Here is a 13,960-nt window from a genome sequence, read left to right as displayed (position 1 = left end):
ATATATTTTTAAAGATGCCAATCATTCATTTTCAAACCTGTTAAACATGTATATAAAAAATGTTCCTCGTGTATAAGAAAAATGGGCAATGTGTATCAAAATATAATTTTGAAACAAATGTCAATCATGTATTAGAAAAATGCTAGAATGTATATACTTTTTTATATGTATACCAAAAATATACAATTGGTATGAAAAATAAAATAGGCATTAAAGCATATATTTGAAAAATAAATAAACATGTATTTGAAAAATATACATGGTGTATACGAAAAATATGTTGACTATGTATTCAAAAAAAGTTTTTAAAAACATGTATGAAAATAAAAATGTACATGTATTTGGAAACATGCTAAGCGTGTATCAAAAAATGTTTCGCAAAAGAAGAAGGAGAAAAGGAGTCATGTGTTAAAGGAAACTAAAACAAAAAGAAAAAATATCAAAGAAACAAAGAAAACTGTGAAGAAAGAAAGAAACGCGAAAAAACCCAGTGAAAAACGAAGAAAACCAGTGAAAACAATTAAAACCAAAGTTATAAAAAAAAAGAAAACCGATGAAAAAACAAAAGGAATTGAAGAAGAAAGAAAAAACAGAGAAAAAACGAAGTAGAGCAAACCTACAAAAAAAATTAGCGGTAGCAAACCTACAACTAGCAAACTACAGCGAGGCGCAGCAAGTGAACCTACCTAATGGGTCGTCCCATATCCACGCACCCTTCTGCGAGAGGAGCTTCCACCACACAGCAGGTGAGATATAGCTATCGCCGTAAGCACTATAGAGGACTTCTTTGCATTGCTATGATGTATCTCAACAATTAAGCCCATACATCAAATTAATAAGACATAGCCCATTTCGGCCAAGCTCAGAGGACGCAGTAAAAATGTTGATAGCATGGAAAAAAATAAGACAATAGTTCACCACGGACAATAGAGAGGGCCAAAAGACAATGCTGATACAACCGCACCAAAACTTCAGTTGGGAGAATTATGACAACAAAAAAGGTTATTCATTTATTTATATAATTACCTACAACCGAAAGCATTTATTAGTTATCAACCATGACAACCTTCAGGCCCACCATAATAGAACAAATAACTATCCTTTACTCCAAGAGGAATGTCGCCCAACTTGTAGCAGTCCGGCCTATTCATCAAAGGGACCATGATGCTTGGAATGGGATCATGAGCACTAGCATTTGAGTCGAATATCTTCATGTTCTTAAAGTATGCGGCTTTTCTTTCACCTTCCACGGGAAAATGCCCGCTGCCCATTGACGGCCCTCTGCCATTCCTTGGATAAGTCGCAAACCCATAAAATAATACTTGGGGTGCAACACCATTCAACTCCGGGCAAAGATCTTTAGGAAAATGCCCTAGGAAAGAAGGCCTCTCTAGGTCGTCCCGGTATAATACCTAGTTTCCTGTATTAGGGTCCTATAATTTCAATACAAAAGATAAACAAAATCAATTACTAGCAAATGGCTTACACATATGCATGGGTCAATCCTTGGGTTTTCAAATTAAGATTCAATGTTGCAACGGAGGATTAGTCACTGCATCCACCTTATGTACACAATTTGAAATACTTTTGGTACAAAGATAGCGGTTAACATGGTAATGGGTACATCCTGAAATCGTCCATTATGCCCAAAGACCATAAAGTATGTAGCTTTTCTATATATTCTTACGTTGTTTCTTACATACTTCAATGGAAGTTAAAGGTAGGGTCTCCCTTTCAACCCATTGCAAATAGAAAATCCTAAAGATCCAGATGCAATGTGTAATTTTAATTTGCATTACATCGCTAAACCACAAATATGTATTGATCCTATTAACATATATAATGGGGGTAGGCTCATGCTATATTTATTCATATGTGATATTAATATGTGCCTAGCTTGAATTGGATTTTTCATTCCTTTCTCTTGCAAAATCTATACATTATTTTGATATTTCCATGGTTTCCTCAAGATTATAAGGCATGATTGATAATAGCAAACTTCTTAATTATATCAAAACTTTTTGAAACCAATTTGAGGCTTACACGTGTGTAGGCTAATTGTGATGTGGTGATCTTCTCCATCATATGTTGAGGGAGGACCAACTGCTTGACCCGGAACAAGTGCAGCTCCTTTAGCAGGAATGAATCCGCTGCATTTTAGGTTATAGCATCCTGTTGATTTATATCCATCCCTCTAAGTAATGGTAAAAATAAAGAGGTTGTTATGAGTTTTAGTGTCCTTGATTTTTTAAAGACTTGCACAATGGAAACGAAATGGTTTGCACTTACAGTCCAAAACGTAAAGAAGCGAACATCACTGTTGTTATACAGGTCAGGAAAAACCTGAGTGAAAAAACAAAATTAGAAAACTGGACATTTCGTAGCAGCATGTACATTTATATGGTTAGTTCATTTTAGATTTTACATGAAACCCGGCTTCAACTTGGCTGAGCATGGGTCCAAATTTTCCACCAACAGATATGGATGCTCCAGATTCTTGAGAATGTTTTTGATTCGGGTGAGCCCACACACCTATTTTAGCTCGGAGACCATAGTATTTTCCTATTTGTGTCCTCCACACAGCTACCTGGCAATAAAAAAAGTTTAAGTATATATACTTGATAATTCAAATGGATGAATATCTTATCCTTTCTAGGTAACTAAAGGTTTTGTCCCTCCCATCTGATTGGAATTGCACAAATAGGAAAACAAATTAATCCTTCCATTGGAATAGCATATGTTGCTCCATCCTTAAATTGTGGTGACTTACCCCAGAAACAATGTTATCTTGGTATTCTCCAGAAGGAAATCTGTTCCTCCTAGACAAGTCAAAATGGTGTGGCTCCACATGAGTTGCGTGCTGCAAAAATAATGTTGTTATTGTTGAGATAATATACAAAAGTTCACAATATTATTTTCACACGAAATCACAAAATTATGTGATAACATGCTTTGAGCATCATATATAAGTTTGTGGCAGTTAATGATAAATTTAAAAATATTGTAGTTAATTAGATTTTTGTGACGCACAAATTTAGTGTCCATAGATGGTTAGAACAAAGAGCCACACATTCCTGAGTGCTCAATAGTTTCGATGTACTGAGAGAGAGAGAGAGAGAGAGAGTAGGGAGGTAGAAGTCCCATTATTTTATCCTGTTGAATGGCTAAAAAGTCACATGTGATGCAATATTTTCCTCAAATTGCACCTTGACTTGGATACAAGGAACTGAAGAGTCGAATCTTTGGCTAAAAATAATTTTGTTCAAAAAGTTTCAAGAATAATATTTAGAGTGTTGCTCGTACCTTTATCTCGGTTAGTAGATTGCCAGGTGCATCTATCGACGCGGCTAGACGAACATAGCAGGTTGAATTCAAGAGGCATAGAAAGACAACAATTACAAGAAAACCCATTGGGTGTTTGAAACAATCCTTTCTTTTGTAAGAGTTCATGTGTTCTGTTGGGATACATATACAGGATCCTCATACATAATTTATAGACGCGAGGCTACATACTCTTGTCATCATTTAATGTTGGCATCATATCTTTAGTACACCACAAGGCATATTCAAAGAAAAAATATCCTCAGCAATAGTACATTTATTGCTTTCTATTCATAATGTATATTCTTCAAACACAAGTGGTAAGATTTGGGTTCCTATATTGCCAATACATTAATGCTTCCAATGAATGTACGCAATAAGTATATCGTGATACAGACAATACATTCAATAGTAGATATACAATTTCCATCTGTCCATTTTAACCACATATTCTATAAATAATGGTTTTTTGTGAAATAATAACATTGCTCGGGAAACACCTATGTATTTGGAAGGGCCTATTCGGTGCTCGGGCTCAGCTGAGCCCGAAATCCTATGCGTCTAATGTTGCGTTGGGATGATGGAAAACAGGTCTGACTCGTCAAAGATCGTTCGCGAGAAAATCAGGATACGAGGGAAACAATGCGTTGAGCTGGCCCACTTCCGTATGCGCAGAGGCGCCCACGTGACTAGTCCGTCTCCTTATTTCCCCAGGCCGTGGAACATTGACATCTCTAAATTCCTGAGCAAAGGTCCATAATGTTAGTCTCGAAATTGCTAATTGAGAAGTACTTGTCGTAAAGCATGTGCGCCACTTCTCGCAGCTTGAGAGTTTTCCCTTTTTCCGTAGATCTGTTTATTCAGAATGTTTTATCTCTCAAACCGTGCGTCCAAATCTCTAACCGTTTTCACCGTTGGATTCCCCACGTCGAGATCTTCAAAACTAGATTCCATGTTGATAGGTTTTGACGGACTTTTTTTCACGAAAAAAATGAATGAAAAAATCGAACCAAGAGCACGGGTTTTTTCCCTTTCCAAAAAAGGCACGCCCGTGCCTCTCACAAAATCACAACCGTGCCTCTCGGGGAAGCAAAACCGTGACTCTCGCGGAATAAAATAAAGAGAAAACGCGTTTTTTCCGTTTCCGAGGAGGCGCGGCGGCGACTCTCGCGAAAGCACAACCGTGCCTCTTGTGGAAGCAAAACAGTGACTCGCGAAAGGCAAAAAATGCGTTTTTTCCCGTTCCCGAGAGGCACGGCCGTGACTCTCGCGAAAGCACAACCGTGCCTCTCGTGGAAGCAAAACCGTAAATCCGGCGAAAAAAAACAAAAAACGCTTTTTTCCGTTTCCGAGAGACATGGCCGTGACTCTCGCTAAAGCACAACCGTGTCTCTCGCGGAAGCAAAACCGTGACTCTCGCGAAAGGAAAAAAATAGAAAACACATTTTTTCCTTTTCCGAGAGGCACGACCGTGACTCTCGCGGAAGCAGAACCATGACTCTCGCGAAAGGAAAAAAAAACAGAAAACACGTTTTTTTTTGTTTCTGAGAGGCACGGCCGTGACTCTCTCGAAAGCAAAACCGTGCCTCTCATGCAAGCAAAACCGTGACTCTCACGAAAAGAAAAAAACGCATTTTTCCGCACAAAAATTTTTTTCCCCAAATTTTTTTATCGAAGAGGTAAGAAAGACCAGTGGAAAAACCAAGATGTTGAAAAAACCCGCAAAAACCCGTCTAAAAAGCTGAAAACGCGCGCGGAAAAATAAAAATAAAAAACAAAAATCGAAAGGAGCGCCCAGAGCGCGACACGTGGCGAATGGCTGAGAGCGTGCCAAGTGGCGCTGATCATTTCGAGGCTTCCGAAGGAGCGCTCGTTAACTAGTTGCTCTCTGTTAGTCCAGGATAGACCGCTCTGTTAGTCGAAGCTTGATCAGACTTTTTTTTAGAAAAATCTTTTCTTTTCTACTAGGGTCCAAACTGTGTACCTTGCTGCGCTTGAGCAATCGATTCGGAAATTTGTGAATGCACCAACAAAAAGTCCGATCAAGCTTGAGTTGGGATCAAGCTTGGACTCCCTCAGCGAGGCATACAACTTCTACAACTTGTACTTGTGGGAAGTGGGATTTGGGATAATATATGGTAAAAGTAGATTCAACATGCAGAAGACAAAATCAATGAAGGAAATTGTGTGAGGATGTGAGTGATGTGATCTTTATCCCAAACTGTACAAAATGTCTAACTTCTGTCAGTGCGTTCTAGTGAATTGGGTTATCTTTGCAGGGAAAGACTGAAGCCGAGAACAACCGATCTTGCAGATGTGAGTGCCCGATGCTGATCAGTCTCCTAGGAGCGGCAGAGAATAGTTGGTTTATAACAGAGCATCGTGAGAAACATAACCACTCAATATATCTGACGATGGGGGAGAAAATACATTTGAACCACATGCTCATGGTAGACAAGTTTGAAAATGCCTGGACTATGTTGATGGAAAAGTATAATCTAAAACAGCACCCATACATGACACATGATATATGAAATTAGGACCAAGTGGGCGAAGCCTTATTTCATGAAGGTTTTCTGCGCAACAAATGACAAGCACACAGCGCAGCCTGAGTGCTAATAATATGCTGAAGATATATATGCCTCCTGCCAGTCCGATGCACATGTTTGTGAGGCAGTTTATGCGGCTCCAGTTTGACCGTGAACGCGATGGAAGCTATGAGAAAAAAAAGAACAATTATTGTAAGTCTGTGTCTTCCCTTCCCTATCATTTGATCAGGCGTTTCTTTTTTGAAAGATCCAACAATTGCTGGCGTTTCATTGATCATAGCAGAAAGTAGCGGGAAAACAACAATGGTGGTGAAGATCCTAGGATCAAAGTTTTAGGGTTTGCCACACACGGCCAAACCCCTAGAACAAGGGGGGTTTATCTCTCAAGGGGGGTCCCCGAAGGGGCTCTCAATGCATGCAGCTCCAGTGGTTCTCCATAGCTCGATGCTGTCTCTTATGCGCTTGATGATTCTTGCCGCACACGGCAGGTGCTGCCTGAAGGTGCAGCGGTTTCTCTCTTGCCATATCTCCCAGCAAGCAAGCCAGCACATCATCCGCACTCCCTGTCTCCATTGGTGGGGGGTCTGCTCCAGTATGCCTTGTACGATCATGGTGGAACTGTCATGGCGCCAATTCTCGGCCTGGGAGAGGGCCGAGCAACCGTGCCACTGTCCCAGCTCAGCCCAAACCCGTCCGGATTCCTGGCAGCTCCAGAAGAGGTGGCGGAGGACTCCAGGTTTCTGACGCAGAGTTGGCAGTAGTAAGCATTGGTCCAACCTCGCCGCTGAAGTCTGTCATTGCACCAGAGGTGATCCTGGAGAAGCAGCCAGGCGAAGATTTTGATTTTGCCAGGCGCCCAAGCCTTCCATAGCAGGCGGTAGAACTAAGTCGCCGTTCTTCTCTGGAACTGCACCAGGTAGGCCGACTTCGCCGTGTACTTTCCTGAGCTCGCTCTGCTCCAGATGAGGTCATCCGGCACCGCTGGCTGCAGCTGCCCTTCGCCCCCTGGAGCAGGCGGTGAAGGGCGAGGACGTCTGGCAAAAGGTGGTGGTTGTTGAAGGAAATATGCCCTAGAGGCAATAATAAAGTTATTATTATTTTCCTTATAATCATGATAAATGTTTATTATTCATGCTAGAATTGTATTAACCGAAAACATAATACATGTGTGAATACATACACAAACAAAGTGTCACTAGTATGCCTCTACTTGACTAGCTCGTTAATCAAAGATGGTTATGTTTCCTAACCATGAACAATAAGTTGTTATATGATTAACGAGGTCACATCATTAGTTGAATGATCTGATTGACATGACCCATTCCATTAGCTTAGCACCCGATCGTTTAGTATGTTGCTATTGCTTTTCTTCATGACTTATACATGTTCCTATGACTATGAGATTATGCAACTCCTGTTTGCCGGAGGAACACTTTGGGTGCTACCAAACGTCACAACGTAACTGGGTGATTATAAAGGAGCATTACAGGTGTCTCCAAAGGTAGATGTTGGGTTGGCGTATTTCGAGATTAGGATTTGTCACTCCGATTGTCGGAGAGGTATCTCTGGGCCCTCTCGGTAATACACATCACATAAGCCTTGCAAGCATTACAACTAATATGTTAGTTGTGAGATGATGTATTACGGGACGAGTAAAGAGACTTGCCGGTAACGGGATTGAACTAGGTATTGGATACCGACGATCGAATCTCGGGCAAGTAACATACCGATGACAAAGGGAACAACGTATGTTGTTATGCGGTCTGACCGATAAAGATCTTCGTAGAATATGTAGGAGCCAATATGGGCATCCAGGTCCCGCTATTGGTTATTGACCGGAGACATGTCTCGGTCATGTCTACATTGTTCTCGAACCCGTAGGGTCCGCACGCTTAAGGTTACGATGACAGTTATATTATGAGTTTATGCATTTTGATGTACCGAAGGTTGTTCGGAGTCCCGGATGTGATCACGGACATGACGAGGAGTCTCGAAATGGTCGAGACGTAAAGATTGATATATTGGAAGCCTATGTTTGGACATCGGAAGTGTTCCGGGTGAAATCGGGATTTTACCGGGTTACCGGGAGGTTGCCGGAACCCCCCAGGAGCCATATGGGCCTTCATGGGCCTTAGTGGAAAGGAGAAAGGGGCAGCCCAAGGTGGCTGCGCCACTTCCCCCTCCCCTAGTCCTATTAGGACTAGGAGAAGGTGGCCGGCCCCCTCTCCCTCTTTTCCCCTTTGGGGAATCCTAGTTGGAATAGGATTGGAGGGGAGTCCTACTCCCGGAAGGAGTAGGACTCCTCCTGCGCCTCCCTCCTTGGCCGGCCGGCCTCCCCCCTCTACTCCTTTATATACGGAGGCAGGGGACACCTCTAGACACACAAGTTGATCCACGTGATCTATTCCTTAGCCGTGTGCGATGCCCCCTGCCACCATATACCTCGATAATACTGTAGCGGAGTTTAGGCGAAGCCCTGCTGCTGTAGTACATCAAGATCGTCACCACGCCGTCGTGCTGACGGAACTCTTCCCCGACACTTTGCTGGATCGGAGTCCGGGGATCGTCATCGAGCTGAACGTGTGCTCGAACTCGGAGGTGCCGTAGTTTCGGTGCTTGATCGGTTGGATCGTGAAGACGTACGACTACTTCCTCTACGTCGTGTCATCGCTTCCGCAGTCGGTCTGCGTTGGGTACGTAGACAACACTCTCCCCCTCGTTGCTATGCATCACATGATCTTGCGTGTGCGTAGGAAATTTTTTGAAATTACTACGAAACCCAACAGTGGCATCCGAGCCTGGTTATTTATGTTGATGTTATATGCACGAGTAGAACACAAGTGAGTTGTGGACGATACAAGTCATACTGCCTACCAGCATGTCATACTTTGGTTCGGCGGTATTGTTGGACGAGACGACCCGGACCAACATTACGCGTACGCTTACGCGAGACCGGTTCTCCCGACGTGCTTTGCACACAGGTGGCTTGCGGGCGACTGTCTCTCCAACTTTAGTTGAACCAAGTATGGCTACGCCCGGTCCTTGCGAAGGTTAAAACGGAGTCTATTTGACAAACTATCGTTGTGGTTTTGATGCGTAGGTGAGATTGGTTCTTACTTAAGCCCGTAGCAGCCACGTAAAACTTGCAACAACAAAGTAGAGGACGTCTAACTTGTTTTTGCAGGGCATGTTGTGATGTGATATGGTCAAGGCATGATGCTGAATTTTATTGTATGAGATGATCATGTTTTGTAACCAAGTTATCGGCAACTGGCAGGAGCCATATGGTTGTCGCTTTATTGTATGCAATGCAATCGCGATGTAATGCTTTACTTTATTACTAAACGGTAATGATAGTCGTGGAAGCATAAGATTGGCGAGACGACAACGATGCTACGATGGAGATCAAGGTGTCGCGCCGGTGACGTTGGTGATCATGACGGTGCTTCGGAGATGGAGATCACAAGCACAAGATGATGATGGCCATATCATATCACTTATATTGATTGCATGTGATGTTTATCTTTTTATGCATCTTATCTTGCTTTGATTGACGCTAGCATTATAAGATGATCTCTCACTAAATTATCAAGAAGTGTTCTCTCTGAGTATGCACCGTTGCGAAAGTTCTTCGTGCTGAGACACCACGTGATGATCGGGTGTGATAGGCTCTACGTTCAAATACAACGGGTGCAAAACAGTTGCACACGCGGAATACTCAGGTTATACTTGACGAGCCAAGCATATACAGATATGGCCTCGGAACACGGAGACCGAAAGGTCGAGCGTGAATCATATAGTAGATATGATCAACATAATGATGTTCACCGATGAAACTACTCCATCTCACGTGATGATCGGACATGGTTTAGTTGATTTGGATCACGTGATCACTTAGAGGATTAGAGGGATGTCTATCTAAGTGGGAGTTCTTCAATAATATGATTAATTGAACTTAAATTTATCATGAACTTAGTACCTGATAGTATCTTGCTTGTTTATGTTGATTGTAGATAGATGGCTCGTGCTGTTGTTCCGTTGAATTTTAATGCGTTCCTTGAGAAAGCAAAGTTGAAAGATGATGGTAGCAATTACACGGACTGGGTCCGTAACTTGAGGATTATCCTCATTGCTGCACAGAAGAATTACGTCCTGGAAGCACCGCTGGGTGCCAGGCCTGCTGCTGGAGCAACACCAGATGTTATGAACGTCTGGCAGAGCAAAGCTGATGACTACTCGATAGTTCAGTGTGCCATGCTTTACGGCTTAGAATCGGGACTTCAACGACGTTTTGAACGTCATGGAGCATATGAGATGTTCCAGGAGTTGAAGTTGATATTTCAAGCAAATGCCCGGATTGAGAGATATGAAGTCTCCAATAAGTTCTATAGCTGCAAGATGGAGGAGAACAGTTCTGTCAGTGAGCATATACTCAAAATGTCTGGGTATAATAATCACTTGATTCAATTGGGAGTTAATCTTCCAGATGATTGCGTCATTGACAGAATTCTCCAATCACTGCCACCAAGCTACAAGAGCTTCGTGATGAACTATAATATGCAAGGGATGAACAAGACTATTCCCGAGCTCTTCTCAATGCTGAAAGCTGCGGAGGTAGAAATCAAAAAGGAGCATCAAGTGTTGATGGTTAACAAAACCACTAGTTTCAAGAAAAAGGGCAAAAGGAAGAAGAAGGGGAACTTCAAAAAGAACGGCAAGCAAGTTGCTGCTCAAGAGAAGAAACCCAAGTCTGGACCTAAGCCTGAAACTGAGTGCTTCTACTGCAAGCAGACTGGTCACTGGAAGCGGAACTGCCCCAAGTATTTGGCGGATAAGAAGGATGGCAAGGTGAACAAAGGTATATGTGATATACATGTTATTGATGTGTACCTTACTAATGATCGCAGTAGCACCTGGGTATTTGATACTGGTTCTGTTGCTAATATTTGCAACTCGAAACAGGGGCTACGGATTAAGCGAAGATTGGCTAAGGACGAGGTGACGATGCGCGTGGGAAACGGTTCCAAAGTCGATGTGATCGCGGTCGGCACGCTACCTCTACATCTACCTTCAGGATTAATATTAGACCTAAATAATTGTTATTTGGTGCCAGCGTTGAGCATGAACATTATATCTGGATCTTGTTTAATGCGAGACGGTTATTCATTTAAATCAGAGAATAATGGTTGTTCTATTTATATGAGTAATATCTTTTATGGTCATGCACCCTTGAAGAGTGTTCTATTTTTATTGAATCTCGATAGTAGTAATACACATATTCATAATGTTGAAGCCAAAAGATGCAGAGTTGATAATGAAAGTGCAACTTATTTGTGGCACTGTCGTTTAGGTCATATCGGTGTAAAGCGCATGAAGAAACTCCATACTGATGGACTTTTGGAACCACTTGATTATGAATCACTTGGTACTTGCGAACCGTGCCTCATGGGCAAGATGACTAAAACACCGTTCTCCGGTACTATGGAGAGAGCAACAGATTTGTTGGAAATCATACATACCGATGTATGTGGTCCGATGAATATTGAGGCTCGTGGCGGATATCGTTATTTTCTCACCTTCACAGATGATTTAAGCAGATATGGATATATCTACTTAATGAAACATAAGTCTGAAACATTTGAAAAGTTCAAAGAATTTCAGAGTGAAGTTGAAAATCATCGTAACAAGAAAATAAAGTTTCTACGATCTGATCGTGGAGGAGAATATTTGAGTTATGAGTTTGGTGTACATTTGAAAAACTGTGGAATAGTTTCGCAACTCACGCCACCCGGAACACCACAGCGTAATGGTGTGTCCGAACGTCGTAATCGTACTTTACTAGATATGGTGCGATCTATGATGTCTCTTACTGATTTACCACTATCATTTTGGGGATACGCTCTAGAGACGGCCGCATTCACGTTAAACAAGGCACCATCAAAATCCGTTGAGACGACGCCTTATGAACTATGGTTTGGCAAGAAACCAAAGTTGTCGTTTCTGAAAGTTTGGGGCTGCGATGCTTATGTGAAAAAGCTTCAACCTGATAAGCTCGAACCCAAATCGGAGAAATGTGTCTTCATAGGATATCCAAAGGAAACTATTGGATACACCTTCTATCACAGATCCGAAGGCAAGACTTTTGTTGCTAAATTCGGAAACTTTCTTGAGAAGGAGTTTCTCTCGAAAGAAGTGAGTGGGAGAAAAGTAGAACTTGACGAGGTAACTGTACCTGCTCCCTTGTTGGAAAGTAGTACATCACAGAAAACTGTTTCTGTGACACCTACACCAATAAGTGAGGAAGCTAATGATAATGATCATGAAACTTTAGAACAAGATACTACTGAACCTCGTAGATCAACCAGAGTAAGATCCGCACCAGAGTGGTACGGTAATCCAGTTCTGGAAGTCATGCTACTAGATCATGATGAACCTATGAACTATGAAGAAGCGATGGTGAGCCCAGATTCCGCAAAGTGGCTTGAAGCCATGAAATCTGAGATGGGATCCATGTATGAGAACAAAGTATGGACTTTGGTTGACTTGCCCGATGATCGGCAAGCAATTGAGAATAAATGGATCTTTAAGAAGAAGACTGACGCTGATGGTAATGTTACTGTCTACAAAGCTCGACTTGTCGCAAAAGGTTTTCGACAAGTTCAAGGGATTGACTACGATGAGACCTTCTCACCCGTAGCGATGCTTAAGTCCGTCCGAATCATGTTAGCGATTGCCGCATTTTATGATTATGAAATTTGGCAGATGGATGTCAAAACTGCATTCCTGAATGGATTTCTGGAAGAAGAGTTGTATATGATGCAACCGGAAGGTTTTGTCGATCCAAAGGGAGCTAACAAAGTGTGCAAGCTCCAGCGATCCATTTATGGACTGGTGCAAGCCTCTCGGAGTTGGAATAAACGCTTTGATAGTGTGATCAAAGCATTTGGTTTTATACAGACTTTCGGAGAAGCCTGTATTTACAAGAAAGTGAGTGGGAGCTCTGTAGCATTTCTAATATTATATGTGGATGACATATTGCTGATTGGAAATGATATAGAATTTCTGGATAGCATAAAAGGATACTTGAATAAAAGTTTTTCAATGAAAGACCTCGGTGAAGCTGCTTACATATTAGGCATTAAGATCTATAGAGATAGATCAAGACGCTTAATTGGACTTTCACAAAGCACATACCTTGACAAGATTTTGAAGAAATTCAAAATGGATCAAGCAAAGAAAGGATTCTTGCCTGTGTTACAAGGTGTGAAGTTGAGTAAGACTCAATGCCTGACCACTGCAGAAGATAGAGAGAATATGAAAGATGTTCCCTATGCATCAGCCATAGGCTCTATCATGTATGCAATGCTGTGTACCAGACCTGATGTGTGCCTTGCTATAATTTTAGCAGGGAGGTACCAAAGTAATCCAGGAGTGGATCACTGGACAGCGGTCAAGAACATCCTGAAATACCTGAAAAGGACTAAGGATATGTTTCTCGTATATGGAGGTGACAAAGAGCTCACCGTAAAAGGTTACGTTGATGCAAGCTTTGACACTGATCCGGACGATTCTAAATCGCAAACCGGATACGTGTTTACATTAAACGGTGGAGCTGTCAGTTGGAGCAGTTCTAAACAAAGCGTCGTAGCGGGATCTACATGTGAAGCGGAGTACATAGCTGCTTCGGAAGCAGCGAACGAAGGAGTCTGGATGAAGGAGTTCATATCCGATCTAGGTGTCATACCTAGTGCATCGGGTCCAATGAAAATCTTTTGTGACAATACTGGTGCAATTGCCTTGGCAAAGGAATCCAGATTTCACAAAAGGACCAAACACATCAAGAGACGCTTCAATTCCATCCGGGATCTAGTCCAGGTGGGAGACATAGAGATTTGCAAGATACATACGGATCTGAATGTTGCAGACCCGTTGACTAAGCCTCTTCCACGAGCAAAACATGATCAGCACCAAGGCTCCATGGGTGTTAGAATCATTACAGTGTAATCTAGATTATTGACTCTAGTGCAAGTGGGAGACTGAAGGAAATATGCCCTAGAGGCAATAATAAAGTTATTATTTATTTCCTTATA

At 42.1% G+C, this 13,960-nt stretch overlaps 1 long non-coding RNA gene across 1 annotated transcript; it reads right to left on the bottom strand.

Annotated features, from left to right (window-relative positions):
- Nucleotides 1–1,277: 1,277 nt before the first annotated feature.
- LOC147964662 (uncharacterized) lies at nucleotides 1,278–3,573 on the bottom strand. Its single transcript, XR_015609429.1, has 4 exons — nucleotides 3,304–3,573; nucleotides 2,771–2,860; nucleotides 2,044–2,587; nucleotides 1,278–1,433 (listed from the first exon to the last, which is right to left on the bottom strand). It is a non-coding gene; the product is annotated as an uncharacterized LOC147964662 (long non-coding RNA).
- Nucleotides 3,574–13,960: the final 10,387 nt, after the last annotated feature.

This window comes from Triticum urartu, chromosome 6A (assembly GCF_056163025.1).
Source record: "Triticum urartu cultivar PI428250 chromosome 6A, HENAU_Tu73, whole genome shotgun sequence".
NCBI classification, from domain to species: domain Eukaryota; kingdom Viridiplantae; phylum Streptophyta; class Magnoliopsida; order Poales; family Poaceae; genus Triticum; species Triticum urartu.
This window is presented reverse-complemented; position numbering and strand designations above follow the sequence as displayed.